Source organism: Oryctolagus cuniculus, chromosome 6 (assembly GCF_964237555.1).
Source record: "Oryctolagus cuniculus chromosome 6, mOryCun1.1, whole genome shotgun sequence".
NCBI classification, from domain to species: domain Eukaryota; kingdom Metazoa; phylum Chordata; class Mammalia; order Lagomorpha; family Leporidae; genus Oryctolagus; species Oryctolagus cuniculus.
This window is the reverse complement of record NC_091437.1, coordinates 92039866-92060922: the sequence shown is the minus strand read 5'-3', so window position 1 is coordinate 92060922 and position 21057 is coordinate 92039866. Positions and strand designations below refer to the sequence as shown.

The following is a 21057-nucleotide window of genomic DNA, read 5'->3' as shown; positions in this document are numbered from 1 at the left end:
AGAATGATTGGACTTCTTTCCCTTTAGAAATGTCACTGTGTATGCTGAATATTTTTAAATGTTATTTTATTTTTAATTCATTTTTAATAATGTTGCATAGTAGATAATCCAAATTAGGTTATTTTCGGAAGTAAACTCAATGTTTAATTTGTGCTTAGTTTGAGAGATGAATGTCTGAATTAAAGAATTATCCACTGTGTAGATAGAAGTTACATATTTTTTAAAAGATGCAGAAACTCAGGAGCACTTTTATAGGGCAATACTTGTGGTAGAACTTTTCAGAAGAGGTTTTTATTGTTTCTAGAAATGCTATCAGATTTTAAGTAGGTTTTCTTTATTATTATTTGGGGACTCCATAATTGAAAAATCTTTTTATAGCTAATCATGATTATTTTAACTAGAGTACAATGAATTGTGAATCTTTTGGACTCTAATAAATCTGTGATATGAACAGCTAAAAAAAAAAAAAAAAAAAAAAAAAAAAAAAAAAATTAAAAAAAAAAAGAATCAGCATTTTCTAATTATGCACCATTTTCTGTCTTCCCTCCTGTGTTCTGCCCTCTTTGGGTTACAAAAGTCAGGTCTGAGTCAATCTTGGAGATAGCATGGCTAGCCACCATAGGTTCAGGCCCCCTCAAAACCACATAATCCTGGTACCTTATGATCTCTCATTTCTGTTTTGAATTCTTAGTCCTTGTTTACTCTCAATGAATTTGGGTGCAACCTATAAATCAGTCTTACTAATATTTCATATGACTACATTATAAAAAGTAGTATCATTTTAGAATTTGAGACAAATACAAAAGTGATCACCAAGCATTTAAAATGCAAACCTTGGTGCTGGTGCAGTGGGTTAAGCTGCCATTTGCAATGCCAGCATCCCATATAAAAGTGCCAGTTTGAGTCCTAGCTGCTCTGTATCTGTTCCAGCTCCCTGCTAAAACACCCGAGAAAGCAGTGGAAGATGGTCCAAGTGCTTGGGTTCTTGCCACCCATGTGAGAGATGCAAAAGAAGTTCCTGGCTCCTGGCTTCAGCCTGGTCTAACCCCAGCCATCGTGGCCATTTGGGGAATAAATCACCAGATGGAAGAGCTCTCTGTCTATCTCTCCTTCACTCTCTGTAGCTCTTCCTTTCAAATCAACCAATCTTTAAAATATAAAATTTAAACCTTCTGTCTAGCTGAGCTGAAGTCAGATATATTTAGAATTTTGGAAAGAAGTCCTAGAGATACCACAAGTTTGGTCTGAAAGGCAGAGTTACAGAGAGGCAGAGGCAGAGAGAGAGAGAGAGAGTGAGTGAGATATCGATCCACTGTGTTCTCAGGCCATAGCAGAGAGCTGGATTGGAAGTGGAACAGCCGGGACTCAAACTGGTGCCATGCCACAGTGCTGGCCCCAAGTTTGAGCTTTATAATTTAAAAATGGCACAACAGTTTTCTAAAGATTCTCTAATACCAGATCCTGCTGTAGGTCATGCTGAGTCAGGTGGCTTTTCCTTTTTCTTCTCTTGAACCAGTGAGAACAAAGACTCTGGCTTAGGCCTTGTTACTCCAATGCACATGAAGGAAGCCACACAGCTATAATAGAAGTGTGTGGGAGACCCTTTCCTTGCGTGACTGGTTTCTGCCAGGTAGGAGTTTCAGACCCCAGACACCACACATTCTATTTGCAGAGAGATCTTTGTGCTTACAACTTAGCTGGTTCAGACATTTTGGAAATTTATCTTTAGTAACTATAAGTTAATCTGGGACTCAAAAATATTTACCTGTTACCTGTTTGCCCACTTGGAACTGGGTAATCCATTCAAGGGTCTGGTGTCTATTTCTGAGTAACTGGTTGCAGTCATGCATTGCCTCCCATTGTGGTATGTTCTGAGACCTTACTGCTTGAATCTCCCCAGGCCTAGATACTGACATATTTTTTAAATTTTTTTTGTTTCAGAGGCAAATTTCAAAATAAATAAATAGAATATATATATATATATATATATATAGAGAGAGAGAGAGAGAGAGAGAGAGAGAGAGAACACCAGCTGTTGGTTTACTTCCCAAATGGGAACTCATGGGTGACAGGAACTTAATTACTTAAATCATCACTGCTGCTTCCTAGAGTTTGGATTAGCAGAAAACTGAAATCAGGAGGTAGAGCCAGGAATAAAGCTCAAGCACTCCAATGGGGGAGTACTTAACTGCTAGGCCAAACACCGACTCCAATTGACATGGCTTCTTGATACAGTCAAAAGGTGTAGTGAATGCCAGATGTGTGGGGCTGTTGCTGGTGCGACACAGCATACTGTATTACAATCAGTTTCTTTTAATAAGTAGAGAGAGTACACTCTAAAATAATTATAAAGAATATTGTATAGTAAATGCATAAGCTAGTCACCGTCATTTATCATCATTACCAAGAGTTACGTGCCACACATACCTGTAAGTGCTTTTATTTTACATGACTGGCACTATAGTGGGTTTGTTTCCATCATAATCACCACGTACAAGTAGTGCATTGTACTGAAAGGATGTCTGTGATGTCATTAGGCAATAGGAGGTTTTCAATTCTGTTACAATTGTCCATGTGGCCCATTGTTGACTGAAACATTGTTATGTGGCACATGACCATAGTTTGAAAGGCCTTTCCAGTTCTTCAGATGATAGTATGATCTCATGTAATAGAGTAAAAGAAAATAAATAAAGACGAGAAAACTGTCATGGGAATATGGGCTACTACATGTTGACCTCAGTGAGTCAGAGGTGGCTGAGAAGCAGCATCATCTTTCCTGAAATGGCATGCCCTTCCAAACCAGAGTTATTAAAACTCAGGGCAGGAGAAGGATCTGGGTTGCTATGGGGATCATACAGGAAATGATTCAGAAGATTTCCCAGAAAAATATTTCTTTGAATATTGATTAAGCCCATTACCATGTGTCAGTGCCTGGCTATTATAGACCCGATTTGAATATGAGTTATTCCCGGTGACCGTGTCCTTAGACTGTGTCTATATTTTTTGACCCACACTCAACTGACATGATAGCTGTAGAATTGGGAACTTCCAAATGATGCTCCATCCCACAGAGATCCACGCACAGAGTGGGTGGTTTTAAGACGTGAGTATGCATGAGTGTCACTACCGGTGATTATTACAAAAGTTGGTTTACTCTGATTCAGCAGGTCATTACAAAATTTGAGAGACATTACTTTAGAAGGAAAGAATAAGAAACATTCAAGGATAAAGTTTTGACTTGCTTCCTGGATAAATGGTCTGTTCACACTCTTTGGAAACCATTCATTCAGCTGTAAGATGTTCAGATTCCTTGGAGAAAGGGAAATATGCCTTATCATTGTTCAAAGCCCTTTATACTTTATTCGTCTGTTCATGATGACCCCAGAGTTTATATTCTTAACCCAGAACTGTGATTTTACCTTCATGTGTGTGTATCCAGCTGCCCACTGGACACCTCTGTCTGATAGATGTCTCCTTCGCACAAACACACGAAAATTCTTCCTCCAAGCCTTTTGCACCTGTGGTTTTCTCTATTGTAGTTAATGGCAATCTCATTCTTCTAGCTTTCCAGGTAAATGATTTATAGTCATCCTTGATTCTTTCTGTTTTCTGTACCTTGTTTCAAATTCTTTTGCCTCTACCTTCAAAATGTATCTTTTTAAAAATATTTATATTTTATTTTATTTAATGAACATAAATTTCCAAAGTACAGCTTATGGATTACAATAGCTCCCCGCCCCATAACTTCCCTCCCACCCACAACACTCCCCTCTCCCACTCCCTCTCCCCTACCCAAAATGTATCTTGAATCTGATTATTTCCTCCATGTTTTTCCTGCTGAATCCCAGTCCAAGATTTTAATCATTTCTCATTTATATTATTGCAATTCTCCTAACTCATCTGGCCTCCGTGCTTCCACTCTTGTTTCTTTATTATATGTCCCAACACAGCAGCTAGACTATCTTTCTAAAATTAAAACCATATCCTGTGCCTTTTCAGCTCCAAGCCCTGTGTTAGCTCCTCATGCTGCGCAGTCACAGTCAAAGCACTGAGACTGACCTACACCATTCAAGGTCTCTCTGACCTCTTCTTATACCTCTTTCCCATCTGCTCACTCTCTTCTAGGCTCAATGTCCTCTTCACTATTACTTGAAGCCCCAGGGTTTTTGCACAACCTTTTCCCCCATGGTACCTGTTTCCTAGAAAGTTCTTTCCTGGGGTATCTGAATGGCCCCTTCCTCATGACCTTCAAGTCTTATTCAAACATTGCCTTCTCTAAGTACCAACTCTTACTCCTTTGCTTAAAACTTTATACTCCCTTCTTGCTTCTCTTCTCCATTTTAAGCTTCTAAATCCCCTGGTCTCTGCTCTAATTTTCCATAGCATTTCTCACCACATACTGGATTATCTATTTATTTTAACTGGGTGATGGATTGATTTAATGTTTATTATTTATTTTATTTATTTTTCTGTCTCCCACATTAAAGTGCAAGTGCCACAGGGAAGCGACTTTCATCTGTTTTGTTCATTGTTGCATCCCTTTGTGTTTAGAAAGGTGCTGGCATGTATTAGATGCTCAGCACATGTTTACTGAGCTAACTGGATGAAATATTTATGAAGTAATGTCTAAAAGTCAAGTATTGTTATAAGTTCTAGGGATATGGCAGTGAATTCCGCTGTCCCTGCCTTCTTGGCTCTGACATTCATAATGGGAACTCACTGCACAGCGGTACAACTGCAGAATGGGCACCATTATGCATGGGGACTGTAGCATGATGGGGTTGCCACAGCAGCTACAGTGTTCAGAGGTAGGGAAGAACACCTCGTGGAGGCCCTGAGTAAGGACAGAGCAGGTTGTGGAAGGCCTGGTGCGCAGGAAAGATAAACTTCCAGAAAACGGAGTCTTGCATTGCATACAAAAGTATGCGGATTGTAGGGAAAAAAAGTGATCACAAAGAAGAAAGAATGAGCCAAAAAAGAAGGAAGCCTAAATAAGCAACATACAGCAAAGACTCCATATATCCATGGCTCAACCGCGCGATGATTTATTATTAAGTCTACAGTGGGGAGTGAGGTCTTGGGTGGACATTCAGCATTCCCTCAGCAGTCCAGTCTCCTCTCTCTGCTCCATCATCCTCTGTCCTCCTCATCACCTACCATAAGGAGACAGAGGGAAGGGCAATGTGAGTTTCTCCCAGCTGAGGCGAAGGTGGAAGTTCTCACCAAGGAGATCTTTATTGCATGGCTGTGATGGAGTCCTACAAAATCTTCTTTCAGTCCTGGGCATTACCACCGCAGAGAACTCTGCTACTGGAAAACGTGGGTCAATGGCAATTCATCAGAAGAAGGCTCACTGTTAAAACTCAGAATGCAATTCCTCCCAGACCAAGGATGTCTGGCAAGAAGCACTGATAGTTAAAATTGTACTGTCTGCATAATTTGATATCATTAGTTCTTTGTATTTGGCTAGATGTTTAATAAATATGCTTATAATTTCATCCCTAATATGGTTACATCTTTCGATTTCTACTGTTTCAAGTTTCAGTATAGAAACATGAATCATGGATTGTCTGAAATACCAATACCAAAATCTGGCCCTCTGATTGGTGGGAAATAAATATTTGTGTGTTTAGGAGTGATTACAACAGAGAAAGATTTCATAGGAACAAAGTTGGTGTCCCCAGGAGGGATGGCTGGAGTTTCAGGCTGAACAGGTGTTTTGGTAGTCAGCTGACCAGCACTCATGATCTGGAACATTGGTTGTCTTCATGCCCTTGGAGTATTTTGATCCATCTTTCAGATCAGCTTTAGGGTATCTTTGTTAAGGGGATTAGAAATCATTTGTTTTTAAATTTACTTGATTGTCAGTATTTTAAACAGACAAGGGGTAATGTACAGTGAAAAAGTGAGCCTGTTCCTACACCAGCCCATTAGATCCCTAAACCACCAGACTTCTAGTACCTCTGTCCAGGGCATCAGTCTGACCAGTTTCTTGTATAAGAAAAAGACACATAAAGCTTCTTCTGGTTCTCCATGCCTTTTTATGACATACTATTATTTACTATAGTTGGTGCATGGAAGCACTTATGCTTTAAATTTCCAGTGAGATTCTTACCCCTTGAGAGAAGGAACAATGGTTATTGTTTTTTTTTACCCATAAATGCATGCATTTATTCACTCAAAAACTATATACTGAGCACTGCTGAGTCCCGGGCACTAGGCTAGACTTTGGGGAAATATGGTGTGGAGGACAAAACCTCTATGCTCTGGCAACATTGGTCTGGTGAGGGACATGTTTATTTGTGGTTGTGTCCAGTGCCATATCTTGTACATTATAAATATTCAATGCATGTTTGTTGACTTGCTGACTTTATGTATCCTCAGTGGTTCCTTAAAGTGTCATATCAATTGTGGGACAGCAGTAAAATATTTTTATTTTTAAAAAATTTCTTTAAGATTTATTTATTAATTATTTGAAAGAGTTACAGAGAGGCAGATGCAGAGAGAGAGAAGTCTTCCATCTGCTAGTTCACTCCCTAAATGGCCACAACAGCTGGAGCTGGGCTGATCTGAAGCCAGGAGCCTGGAGGTTCTTCCAGGTTTTCCACTTGGGTGCAGGGGCTCAAAGACTTAGGCCATCTTCTACTGCTTTTCCAGGCCATAGCAGGGAGCTGGATTGGAAGTAGAGCAGCTGGGACTTGAACCGCTGTTCATATGGGATGTGGGCACTGCAGACAGTAGCTTTACCCACTATACTGCAGCTTTGGCCCCAGTAAAAATATTTGAACAATGTAAGCTCATGTCTTTTTAATTTGTTGCTGTATTTATTGTGTTTTATTTATTTATTTTGTTTATTTGAAAAAATGGCAGAGGGAGGGATGGAGAGAGAGAGAAATATCTCATTTGCTGGTTTACTCCCCAAATGTCTGAAATAGCTGGGACTGAGCCAGGCAAAGCCAGAATCCTGGAACTCAACACAAGTCTCCCACATGCATGACAGGGACTCAGCCACTTAGGCCATCACTTGTTGTCTCCCAGGATATGCATTAGTAGGTAGCTTGAGTCAGGAACTGAAGCTGGGACTCCAGCCCAGGCACTTCAGTGTGGGATGTGGGCGTTCCAAGTGGCGTCCTTTTTTTTTTTTTTTTTTTTTTAAAGATTTACTTATTTGAAAGGTAAAGTCTCTCTCTCTGTCTCTGTCTCTGTCTCTCTCTCTCCCCTCTTTTCTCCTGACCTCCTTCCCTCTCTTCCTCCCTCCCTCTCTAACACACAGACACACAGACACAGACACACGCACACACATACACACACACACACAGAGACAGAGATATCTTCCATCCTCGGGTTACTCCCCAAATGGCCCTAATAACTGAGAATGAGCAAGCATAAGCCAGGAACCAGGAACTCCATCAGGTCTCTTACATGTGTGGCAGGTATTCAAGTACTTGAGCCATTACCCACTGCTTCCCAGCCACATTAGCAGGGAGCTGGATTAGAAACAGAATAGTCAGGACTCTAACCAGCACCGTGATATGGGATGTGAGTGTTGCAAGTGCCAAATGCCTGCTGTATTCAATCGTTTTCAAATGAACAATGATGACAATTTTTTTTTTTTAAGTGAACTCTGACAACAGCCAGGCATTAATTCCCATCTATTGTGAACAGAAAAACAGAAACGCCAGAAAAGTAATGGCCAAGTCAGGAATAGAATGTGGGCCTCCTGACTTGCAGTTTAAAGCTTTATGTCCTCAGTCACGCTAGTGGATAAAATTAGATCTGAAGTCCCACCTTTCTGCGAAAGATGTGAACTTTAATTAGGTACAATCACACATGGTAAGGGAGAGATTTAAGGGCTTTAAATTTCCTAAAAATGATAATGAATCAGATTCCAAAATTAGCTTGTTAAATGCTATTCTTAAATTAAAAAGATAGTAGCAGAGGATGATGAGTTGCTTTTCCTGTTGTGGGGGAGGGGAGGGGAGGTGTTCCTGTGCTGTCTGTGTGGGAAGGCCTCACCAAGCAGGGCCTAACTGTATTTATCAAGCCTCTGCTCGTTCATCTCAACCCCATTCTTGGAGTTTGGAAATGAGATCCAATTTCCGACTGCCCATGAATTATTTAGCCTTTTGTATCTTTTTGAGCAAACTGAATTGGAAACATTCAATCCTATGTTACACCAGTTAAAGTTCAAATCATTTCATTTCATGAGGTATTCTGGCTAAATTTTTCATAAGGCAGAGAGTTGAGGCCTTTAATTATTAAAATGATTTTGGGTTACTTGTGTATCTTAAATCCAAGCTATTCCACAAATTTCAGATGTTTCAGTTTCAAAAAAGTCTCTAATATTTGGAATGAATACATTTATTTTATAATAAAAACCCAAGTTGAGTACAGAAACCCCAGGAGAGCCCAGGTTAAATTCACACTCAGCCTGAGCTGATCAAGTCCCCAGACCATCAAAGGGAGTGGATAACCTTAATCCATAAGGCAGAAGAATTTGTGTATAGGTATAAGGAGTTTGGCATTTTATTTATTTTTTCAGTTGGGCATTTTAAATGGAGTAGGTTGAGCAGAAATTCTCCAGATCATAAAGAGGACAGACTCTTCACAGTTCTGCTAGTGCTGGTTTCAAAGTTATAAAGGCCTTGAGATTGAAAGGTTAGACTTTTTCCCATTGTTGATGCTCAGGCTTCCGAGGTATGCAACATGTTCTTGTCTTTATGGCAACAAGTAATGATCAGAAAGCTTCAGGCTGACTGCTTGTCATAGGAATGTCTATCACTTTTGTTGTTGTTTGTAGAATTCCCATCATACTTCTTTCTAGAGTCAGGGATAGGAAGGTAAAATGGCCAAGTGGTGGCCCATGATGCTGCATCTTCACTGTCAGCCTTATGTGGTTTGGGAGAAGTATCAACAACTGTTTGTTGTGGCAGGAAGGGTCAGAGTAATGAGCAGGGTACTATGGTGAAATCAAAGATATGAAAATGGATTTGGGCCAAACAATCATACTTATCATTGTGGTGATTGACTCAAGAGAATGACAGGGACTCTTCCTTCATTTCCTCCAGCCTTTCATCCTCCCACGCTACTCATCACATACAATGGACGAATGAGAGGCCCTCCTTGTTAACAAGTTCCTCCCCTGAGTGCATTACCAGTGCCCCATGAGAGGAGAGACCAGCAATCCCCCAGGGGTATCCTTGGGAAGAAGGCTGATATTTTGTGGTACAGATGGAGATGCAGTCTGGATAAGAACTGAGATTGGAGCTGGGAGGAAAACCTAGAGTCATCTATTCTCTCCAACAAACAAGACAAGGTCAATCCCAAGGAAAGCAAATGCCCTTGGCAGCCCTAGCCTCTAATAACATAAATGGCTTATTGGCCCATGTACTATGCTAAGTGTTTGACAGGTAGCACCTCATTACATTCTTACAACACACATGAAGTAGGCATCGTCCTTTATCTCCACTTGATAGATAGGAAAACCAAGATCCACAGATAGTAACTTTTCTAAGACTATGTATCAAGAAAAGACAGAAACCAGAATCCACATTTAGATGTGGTCTTCTTGTACAACTACTCTGCCATTCTGCAGCTCTAGAAAATGCCTTCTCCCCAATCCCAGGATGGCTCCAGAGAGAGCCCCCAGGTCTGGACAGGTCTCTAAGAGGCATCAACTGGCCAGCTGGAGCTCCAGGCCACTCTTGTGCCTCCAAAGGAATCAAAGATGACTGGGTATGGATTCCGAATATGTGTGTTTTGTTCACATCATGGGAATTGCTTTATAGAATATTTAGACTTCTGTTGTCCAGCATAGGTTATGCCACTGTTTGAAGAGCAAAGTTTGCCAGACCTCCATTTTTGCAGCTCCAAAAATTCCTATGCAGTTGCCATCAGGTTGTTATTTTAATATCACAGTCAGTCATATATAATGTTACAGCAAAACACACCTGACATGCTCATTAAAACAAATATCACATTTGCATAATCACTGTCAATAGAAAGACACATACATGGGAGGCAGCTGGAAAGCTAATGAAGTTTGTTCAGGCAGCAACACTCTCCTTGATATACATATGTCCCAGGAACTTTTAAATATTTATTAATTTTTTATTTATTTGAGAGAGAGAGAGAGACCTTCCATCTGCTGATTCACTTCTCCAAATGCCTACAATACTGAGAGCTGAAGACCAAAGCCTGGAGCCAGAGATTCAATCCAGGTATCCTTGGGTGGCAGGGACCCAACTACCTGGACCATCATCTACCATCTGCCAGGGTCCTCATTATCAGAAAGCTAGAAATAGACCTGGGATTCAAACCCGGACACTCTAATATAGGATGTGGGCATCCCAAGGAGCACTTAATTGCTGTGCCAAATGCCCACTTCAAATCCCAGGAACTTCCTTGGGATGCTACAACCTCTGTGTGCCTTCCTCTCCTTGCTTCCTGTAGAAGTGCCTAGAGTAGTCCTGTGAACTGGAAGACTGTAGAGGGGTTAGAAGGAGCAGTCTGATGACAATTGAAGCCAAGTTGTGAGACAAAGTGCTGTTGTTGGAAAGAAAAGAGGATTTAAGAGAGGAATATTACTAGATCAGAGTGGGGTGAAAAGAGGGCCTTTCAGGCAGGGCTGTCATCTGATATGATGGCTGGTTACATGGATTTGAAGAAGGGATTTATTCAGTGCTGGTCCTGGGGGCAGAATGGAGACTGCCAAACCAGGGCTGATCACAGTGGAACAGGCTGGAATGTCCAAGGCCTGCAGTTGACTGCATCGATTGCCAGGGGTAGGGAGTGTAGGAAAGTCTAGTATATTCACAGCGCACCCTGATTACCACAGTGCTCTCATTTGGTCTTTCCAACCCCTCTGAGAGACAGATGTTTTCACACCCTTTTTGCATAGGAGGACTCCAATGCCACAAACAGGAAACAACCTGCCTGGGCTCACAGAGCCAGCAAATGCCAAAATGAGTACTGGAGCCTTAGAACCCCTGACTGACCATTAAGACCAAGCATGTGGGTGGGTGTTCTAACAGGTGTGCAGAGAGGTGCTGCTTTGAGGGTGTGGGAAGCTCCAGCAGCAAGAAGTGGAGGCCCTGCTAAGGCACTAGGATTTAGTAGTAGGTCTTGTGTCTCTAGAGGGACGCCTAGTGGTAAGTAGGCATCCCAGGATCGCATAACCAGATGAACCTGTGGCCAAGGCAGGGAGAATGTCTGATAATATACGGTACCAAGCAATTTTAACAATCCAGGGAAGGCAGGATTATGACTTCCATTTTAAAGATTGGTTCAGCATCGGGGCAGGGCTGGAACTACTGTGGGTGGTAGTGAAGTGGAATCTGCTGTTGGGGCAGGAACATAAGCAGATCATCCATGACCAAGGAGAGGATGGGGATTAATCTCCACAAAGCCACTGCTTAGCAATGAAACCAGCTCCCTTGTATAACAGGCGGAATGCAGAGATAGTGGAGGGCAGCCCTGGGTGGGGGAGAAGTGGAGATTACATGGCATCAGAGGTCCTTTCCAAATCACATCTGTAATTCCAAAAATGAAGTGCTACTGGTATGATATTCTTTATCAGAGGGCTTATTAGGTACCTAAGGTGCTTTATCACACCTTCTGCACCCCAAGCACTGCCAGGTTCCCCCGAGGGTCTCTCACTTTTTCCCCAAACAGTTCCTGTGATGGCCATAGATGGACTCCTGTGGGGAGCAAACCGGACTGGACTGAGTTACTGGAATTAAGACTTATTCTATGCATCTGCTCTCCTGTGGGGAGCAACCCGGACTAGACTGAGTTACTGGAATTAAGACTTATTCTATGCATCTGCTCTCCCACAATATGGCGCTGGGAGAGAAGTAAACAGCTTCCGCACAGCTGCCTCCAGTTCAACCAATAAACTGTAGGACTTGCTCCTGATTGGAGAGCAGCGTACTCGGCGTGTGGGCAGCCGAGTTAGGATTGGCGGAGGAGGACTATAAAGGAGGAGAGAGACGGCATGCACCAGGAACATCTATGGGGAACATCTAGCTGAAGGAACACCTGTGCAGCCCCCGAGTAGAGCCGGCCGGCGGTGTGCCGCTCCCCTGCGGAAGTGGGGAATGTGGCCAGGGGGAACTGCCCTTCCACGGAGGTGGAAGGGATAGTAGCCAACCCGGGAAGAACCAGCAGCAAACCCGGGGAGGGCCGAGCAGACGAAGGAACAGCGCAGGGTCTTGTGTTGCTCCTCCACGAAGAGGGGGAGCGACATAATGGTGCCGTGACTCGGATATGAAGCCTAGGCAGGGCTTAGTGTCATTCCTCCACGAAGAGGGGGAGCGACAGACTCCTGTCCTGACCACAGTCATATGTGAAAGCTGATAGCTCCACTCCATCAGCTGTGGCTACTGATGTGTTAGCTGTCTGTAGGACAATGCATGCTGAGCCTGGTGATAACCTGTGTCCATTGAGTTGCACCAGGGCGAGGACCACACCCAGGTTGCTCACTGCTGAATTCTCAGCACTAGTTTCAGAGTCTAGTACATAGTTAAATGATTGTAGGCAAATGAATCAATGAATAATTTGCACAGTTGCCAAAGAGGAAATTGGCATTATTTCTAAGATCATTTCATCATATTCAAGGAGCTTCTTGAAACAAGATCCTGTGCCTCTAAAAAACATAGGCAACTTTGGCCCATTTTATGAACTGGGAGAGAACACACAAGCTGTCATACCTAGGATAGGCTTCCAGGTTAGTCCCTACATAGGTTTGAACTGATTTACAGACCTGCTCTTTGTGCTCTAACACCTAGCATAGTCTCTTAGATGTAGAATGTGATTTACAAATGCCTGTGACTGTGACTAAGTACCCAAAGTCCTTGCAATGGGGGCAGTTTTATGTGTTCAGTGGTTTCCTGGCACAGACCCTGAGGACATGGTATAATAAAGCTGTAGGGTTTGTTAGGAGTTTGAATCATGAATGCTCCTCCTAGGCTTTACTAGAGTATAAGTTCTCTACTGAGCAGTACTGTCTCAGGGGACATAGAAATGCTCTGTAGCTTTTTTTTTTTTAAACAAAGTAATTTGGGTCTTTAACGGAAACTTGCTCAAAATTCAATCTTTGTTTCTTAAGACATGATTCATTCAAGTGTTCTTGTGACTTCCCTTTATCTAAGATTTAAATAAATATATTTATATATTTATCTTATTTGAAAATCAGAATATTACAGAAAGAGAGACATAGAGGGAGTCAGCTGTAAGCCAGGTGGAAGCCAGGAACCAGGACTCCATCTGGGTCTTCCATGTGAGTGGCAGGAACACAACTACTTAAACCATCATCTACTAATTCCTAGATGCATTTTCAGAAATCTGGATCAGGACAACAGAGTAGCCCCTCTGACATGGGATGCAGGAATCCCTAATTGGGCCATCAACTTTGGAGCTATTCTTATGTCCTTCTCCCTATGCTCTGTCACTAAGTCCTGTTGATTTTACCAGCTGCTGAGGTCTGAGTGATTGTTTCCCTTCCAAAATTCATGTTGAAACTTGAGTTCATGTTGTGACAATATTAAGAGATATCACCTTAGTAGGTGATTGAGTTAAGAGAGCAGAGCCCTTACTGAAAACCTTAACTGAGGGAGTGAACCTTTTCTTCTTTTTTTTTTTTTTTTTTTTGACAGGCAGAGGTATACAGTGAGAGAGAGACAGAGAGAAAGGTCGTCTTCCTTTTTCCATTGGTTCACCCCCCAATGGTCGCTGTGGCTGGCGCACCATGCTGATCTGAAGCCAAGGAGCCAGGTGCTTCTCCTGGTCTCCCATACGGGTGCAGGGCCCAAGCATTTGGGCCATCCTCCACTGCACTCCCAGGCCACAGCAGGGTGCTGGACTGGAAGGGGAGCAACCGGGACAGAATCTGGTGCCCCGATCAAGACTAGAACCCCGTGTGCCGGCGCCGCAGGTGGAGGATTAGCCTAGTGAGCCACGCCACCGGCCTTGAACCTCTCTTTCATTTTTCCACCTCTTCCACCAAGTGAGGACATAGCAACCCCCACCTCTGGAGGATAGAGCAACAAGGTGACATCTTAGAAGTGGGGTTTGTGCCATCACCAGACATTGAACCTAACAGCACCTTGATCTTGGACTTCCAGCCTCCAGAACTGTGACAAATAAATCTTTATTCTTCATAAATTACCAGTTTCAGGTGTTTTGTTATAGCAGCACAGACTAAAACACATCTTTATTACCTCTCAAATTCACGCTTTTATTTCCATCTTTATTACAGTTACTGTACTGAAACACTTACTCTCCGTTACCTGGAAGTGTTACCTAAGTGGTCTGCTGCTCTCCGTTTTTCTGCTCTGATCTCCAATCTAAATTCCACAGTGATATTTCTAAAATATATCTCTGATCATGTCACTTTTTTGCTTAACATCCATCATGGATTAAACCCCACTTCAGAATCCTTGAGAAGATTCACAAGGCCCTTGTCTACTTGGCCAAACCTCATCTTGTCTTATATTTCACTTCTTCCTCTGCTCCAGCTGCATTGAATGGAACCGCTTGGCCTCCTATTTATTTTTTAATTAACTTACTTTTAAAAAAATATTTTTATGGGCCGGCGCCGCGGCTCACTAGGCTAATCCTCCGCCTAGCGGCGCCGGCACACCAGGTTCTAGTCCCGGTCGGGGTGCCGGATTCTGTCCCGGTTGCCCCTCTTCCAGGCCAGCCCTCTGCTGTGGCCAGGGAGTGCAGTGGAGGATGGCCCAGGTGCTTGGGCCCTGCACCCCATGGGAGACCAGGAAAAGCACCTGGCTCCTGGCTCCTGCCATCGGATCAGCGCGGTGCGCCGGCCGCAGTGCGCTGGCCGCGGCGGCCATTGGAGGGTGAACCAACGGCAAAGGAAGACCTTTCTCTCTGTCTCTCTCTCTCACTGTCCACTCTGCCTGTCAAAAAAAAAAATTTTTTTTTTTATGTATTTGAGAGGTAGAGTTACAGACAGAGGGAGAGACAAAGAGAAAAGTCTTGCATCTGCTGGTTCACTCCACAAATGGCCACAATGGCTCGAGCTGAGCTAATCCAAAGCCAGGAGCCTCTTTCCAGGTCTCCTGCATGGGTATAGGGGTGCTGGATGGGAAGAGGAGCAGCTGGGATCAGAACCGGTGTCCATATTGGATGCCGGCATCGCAGGCAGAGGATTAACCTGTGCCACAGTGCCAGCCCCTTGGCCTCCTATTTAGCCCAGTCCTCATATGAGGCAGTAGACTAAAGGGTATGAGATGGTCTGCTGAAGATTAAAGAAATATCTTGTCTTCCAGGCCAGTGCTTTTTATACCACACAGTCTGCACTGCTTTCATTAGTGTTATCCTCATCTGATGTGGCTGAGAGAATCCCTCTGAAAAGAAGGAAACAAAATAGTGCATGACTGCTTATTCAAGTCCAATGGAACCATTGACTTTACTTAATTAAATTCTTTTCAAAAATCTTGGATACAGTCGGAGTCTGGTAATGCTAAAAATAATGTCTTTCTTTGGATGAAAAGATTTTAGAACATCTTTCGTCCATGAAGTCATATTTGAAAAATGTTCATGTTTTATGCTTGGCTAATGATAGGATGATAATGTGAAAAAAGATTTAAAGTCAGCTGTCAAATGTAGCTATTAGCCAAGAAGTCTTCTCGACAGTGTTTCCTGAAGCCTTTTGAGCCGACATGGTTGATGAACAGTGAGTTAGAGCCGTGAATCATTAGCGCCTCCTGTCTGACAATGGCTTCCTTGGGTAGCAGTCTGAATGTGTTCTGGTCCTGAGTTGTCTTCCATTTCTTTGTTAAACTGCTTCAGAGTCTATGTCGTCACTCTATTATTGATGGCAGGTCAAAATGACAGTGTTCAATTGTGAAAAGCGTTGGGGGCTATTACGGGAAAGTGCCTATTTCATGAATTAATTCCCTTCACTGCCACAGAGACCCACGTTAGTGCTTTCACTCAGTTGTGAAGATAAGAATGATTCTGAGGTGGGAGATGATGAAGGGAAGATGAAGTTTAATAGATGTCATCTTGCCAAGAGTTACGCTGAGGCTGTGGTTAGGCATTGCAGAGGAAAGCATTTTCAGCCTCTTTATCCTCCAGGACTTTTTTAAGTTCTGGGATTTTAGAAACAAGCATTAAGACTGACCCACTCAAAGTGTTTTTCAAGTTTACCAAAAATTGCTGTGGCAACTAAGTTACTGCATGACTAAGAGAAATGCATTTAATGACGTCTTTCAGATTATGTGCAAGTTGCTGTTTAGTAAGAGGAAATCCCAGGGGTGGAAACTATCAAGCTTTTTTCTCTGGAGGAGGTGTATGCTTTTAGCCTTATGAAAGAAATGTCTCATAAGCCTTTACATACATCTTCACTGAGTGCCTGGTGACACTGAAAGAATGAAATTGTTCCATGGGATACCAATGCTGTTTTCACAAGAAAGTCAGAAAGGCGGGGTTTTACTACAGGTGCACTTTTGGAATGATCTAAGTGGTACCTTATTTTTTTTACACACGTTTTTTGTTTCCACCTATGTTCTATGCCTTGCATTTCATGCCCCACTGGGTGAACTTTTTCATGATCTGAATATGAAAGCAGAAACCAGTCAAACCTTGTTGTGCATTTTTGGAAGATGTTATATAATTGGTACTCTTAAGTGTTACTTGATGTTTTATAAACAAAGCCTTCTCATTGTTTTCTTATCATTTATGTATGTATATATTCTTTGGAAACCCCTCCTTTATAATGTATTGTGTTTGTTAAAGCACATTAGTTCTCGGTGAAGAAAACAGCAACTACATTATTTGAAATTGAGAATTTATTTTCAAACTAGAGTTTGAAAACAAGTACAAATGTGTATCATCTCTACCTGGATCTGTTTTTTTAAAAGATTTATTTATTTATTTGAAAGACAGTTACACAGAGAGAGAAGGATAGCCAGAGAGAGAGAGAGAGAGAGAGAGAGAGAGAGAGAGGATTAACCAAGTGAAGCCACTGCGCCAGCCCCATCCCTGAACAACATTTTCAACTCATTTGGGTTCAGTGCTGAGGAGGGCAATTGCTGGATCATATGTTACTATCTCCTGTAGGATTTTTTTCCCCCATTTTCTTCCCTATTTCTTTATTTCAAAAAGTTCCTATAAAACAAAGGAGACATACACAAGGATTTTTATGGTCATAGCTACAAGGATACAGACAATGAGAGACAGAAATGTCTTCCTTCTGTTGGTTCACTCTCCAAATGGCCACAACGGCCGGAGCTACACTGATCTGAAGCCAGGAGCCAGGTGCCTCCTTCCGGTCTCCCATGTGGGTGCAGGGACCCAAGCACCTGGGCCATCCTCTACTGCTTTCCCAGGCCACAGCAGAGAGCTAGACCGGAAGAGGAGCAACCGGGACTAGAACCGGCGCCCATAGGGGATGCCAGTGCTGCAGGCAGAGGATTAACCTAGTGCGCCATGGTGTTGGCCCCTGAAATTTTCAAAATATCTTCTTTGTTAGGAGCTTGTAGATGATGATGCTTGGGGTGGTGCATTCTGTTTCCAAGACCAATTCCAGCGTGTCCTAGCATAGCGGTAAAAGCACGGAAAATGCTCTGAGCATCACACCCTTCAAAAATGAGCTGCTTTCAGAAAGTATTTTTTCCTGCATCAAGAGTTACTCAAGAGCTGAATGTTGAAAATGTTAAAAAAATCTATTTGATATGCACAAACTGTTTTGCTATCATCATTCCCTAAATAATAAAGTATTACTATTTAGCATTTGCATTGCACGAGGTATTAGAAGTAGTCTAGAGATGATTTAGTATAAATGGGAGTATGTACATAGGTGATACAAAAATACTATCCCATTTCATATAAGGGACTGATCATCTGCTGATCTGGGTACCCGTGGGGGCTCCTGGAACCACTGCCCTACAGATACAGAAGGATGACTATGTACATCCCTAGGCATGTGACAAATGCTTAGCAATAATATTTTCCCCAAAACTTCAACATATCCATGAAAACATTGATTCTGTTTTGCCCCTAACTTCTACCCCTACTCCTCCCCCCGCCCTTGTTCCCAACATTGACCCAAGTCTTCTTCTTTATTGCACTGGATGGTCCTCCATACAGAAGAATACAGAAGAAGGAACCTGGACCTGAGCCAATCAGTCAAGGTTTTTAAACTCTTTGCTCATTTTTAGCTTCATTCTCCACCCTTAAGTGCAGACTTTCTCAGGGCCTGGGCAAAGCACAGAGCTTATGCCTCTCTGAATTCCCTTTCTGCGGTGCAAATATTGGAATGTCATTCACTCTTTTAAGAAAGTACCGTCCATCTATTCTCATCTTTTAAAAATGTGTTAAAGGTCATCAAAGAAGGAGGTACCTTTCTCTGAAGGGAGGAGAGAACTTCCACTTTGACTACGACCTTGTCTAAATATGATCAGAGTCGGTGAACTCAAAAGGCTTCCATAGCCTTGGCAACTCATGGCAAGAGCCTTGGGTGATTACTGATGCCATAAACAAGAGTGTCAATTTGCTAAGTCAACAACAGGAGTCACTGTGCACTTACTCCTCATGTTGGATCTCTGTCCTTAATGTGCTGTACATTGTGATTTAATGCTATAACTAGTACTCAAACAGTATTTTCTATGTGGGTGCAAACTGTTGAAATCTTTACTTAATATATGCTAAACTGATCTTCTGTATATAAAGAGAATTGAAAATGAATCTTGATGTGAATGGAAGGGGAGAGGGAGCGGGAAAGGGGAGGGTTGCGGGTGGGAGGGACGTTATGGGGGGGAAGCCATTGTAATCCATAAGCTGTACTTTGGAAATTTATATTCATTAAATAAAAGTTAAAAAAATGTGTTAAAATCTTGTATCTGGTATTATCCTCTTGACCATTCTTTCCTTCTTGTTAGAATCAATTTTAATTCCATTAAAAATCTGCATGTTACCCATGTTTAGAATCTTAATACATTATCTCTAATGTTAATATTTAATTCTTGACTCTTGAGGTCAAGATATGAAACACTGGCCCATTTCTCATCAAAGAGCCTCTATGAAGGTAGCTAAGTCTTCCCTAATGGTGAAAAGAATCAAATGTGGGCTCCTTGTCAGCAAGGTGACAAGAAATCAGAAGTTACTTGTGTAAATTCATTTGGTGAACCATCAAGAATGATGCCACTTGGGATGCCCACATGTTGGATCGTCTAGAGTCTGGTTCTGGGTCCACTCCTGATTCCAGTTTCCTGCTAAAGCAACCTCTGGGAGGCAGCAGGTGATGACTCCAGCAGTTGAGTCCCTGTCACCAATGTAAGAGACCTGGATTGAATTCCCAGCTCCTGGCTTTGGCCTGGAGCAGCCCTGGATCTTGTGGGCATTTGAGGATTGAGCCAGTGGATAGGAGATCTTTGTCTGTCTCTCTGCCTTTCAAATAAACAAAATAAGTAAAAATAAAAAGAATGATTGCCAGCCTTTCTAGTAGTTATATCACTATTTGCATTATTAATATAAATATTAGAAATGTGGAATCCAAGCAATGGATATATATTAAAAAGTAAGTATTTTTGAGGTTTTCACCAATATACTGCACCTTAAGCATGAATCAGTGCCCACCTGATAGTTCCATTAGAGTTTGGGAGCCATGCCGATGCTCTACCTTGGAACTTGAGATACTGGGAAAACTTTCTGGGAACTTGTGGGCTTCACTTATCATTTTAGCTTCTGTTTCTAAGATGTCCTATTAATATGTTGCAAGAAAGCAGAAAGAGATTCACCAGTTTCCCTTGCACACAGTATTTTTTCACAGAAAACAGTTTGAAGTTACTCATGTTAGGATTTTCAGTGTGCAACCAGCTTTTTAGAGTAAGCAGAAACCTTATAATTGGTTATTGTGCCTACGTTTAATATGCACTTTAAGCAGTGTGTAGGGTAGGACAAAGAGAAGGAGAGAAAAGCACATGGAGGGGCTGGCACCGTGGCTCACTTGGTTAATCCTCTGCCTGTGGCGCCGGCATCCCACGTGGGCGCCGGTTTTGGTCCTGGTTGCTCCTCTTCCAGTCCAGCTCTCTTCTGTGGCCCGGGAGGGCAATGGAGGATGGCCCAAGTGCTTGGGCCCTGCACCCGCATGGGAGACCAGGAGGAAGCACCTGGCTCCTGGCTTTGGATCGGCACAGCGCCGGCCCTGGCGGGCATTTGGAGAGTGAACCAATGGAGGGAGGACCTTTCTCTCTGTCTCTCTCTCACTGTCTATAACTCTACCTGTCAAATTAAAAAAAAAAAGCACGTGGATTGGAGAGCTGATTGCAGAATTAAGAATAATGAGCAAGGTTATCTCAGGGTAATTGTCGCTCCCCCTCTTCACGGAGGAACGACACAGGACCCTGCGCTGTTCTTTCGTCTGCTCGGCCCTCCCCGGGTTTGCTGCTGGTTCTTCCCGGGTTGGCTACCGACCCTTCCACCTCCATGGAAGGGCGGTTTCCCCTAGCCACTTTCCCCACTTCCGCGGGGGAGTGGCACACCGCCGGCCGGCTCTCTCGGGGGCTGCTCAGGTGTTCCTTCAGATAGATGTTCCTCCGTGCATATTGTCTCTCTCCTCCTTTATAGTCCTCTTCCACCAATCCCAACTCTGCTACCCACACGCCGAGTACGCTGCTCTCCTCCAATCAGGAGCAAGATCAGCTCCTGTAGCTCAGTCAATCAAATTGGTGAGAGGCAGCTGCGTAGAAGTTGTTACTCCCTTCTCAGCGCCATATTGTGGGAGAGCAGATGCATAGAATAAGTCTTAATTCCAGTAACTTAGTCTAGTCCGAGTTGCTCCCCACAGGTAATCAAAATGCTGACAACTATTTTCTGGGTTGAAATTGTGTAGAGATTAGCAAAGTTTATATATATATATATATATATATATATGTATACATATACATATATATTATATTTTAAAAGATTCTTCCAGGATTAGGGTCAAAGCATGGCACAATGTTGCTTATGTTGAACAGTTCTAACAAATGTTTGGCATAGCAGACATTGTTAGTTCAGTGTATTGGTCTGTATTCTGTTGCTATAATAAAA

General features: G+C 42.6%; 1 long non-coding RNA gene across 3 annotated transcripts in view; it reads left to right on the top strand.

Annotated features, from left to right (window-relative positions):
• Positions 1–21057, top strand: part of LOC103348037 (uncharacterized) — a 142532-nt gene that overhangs the window by 33635 nt on the left and 87840 nt on the right. The window lies entirely within an intron of this gene.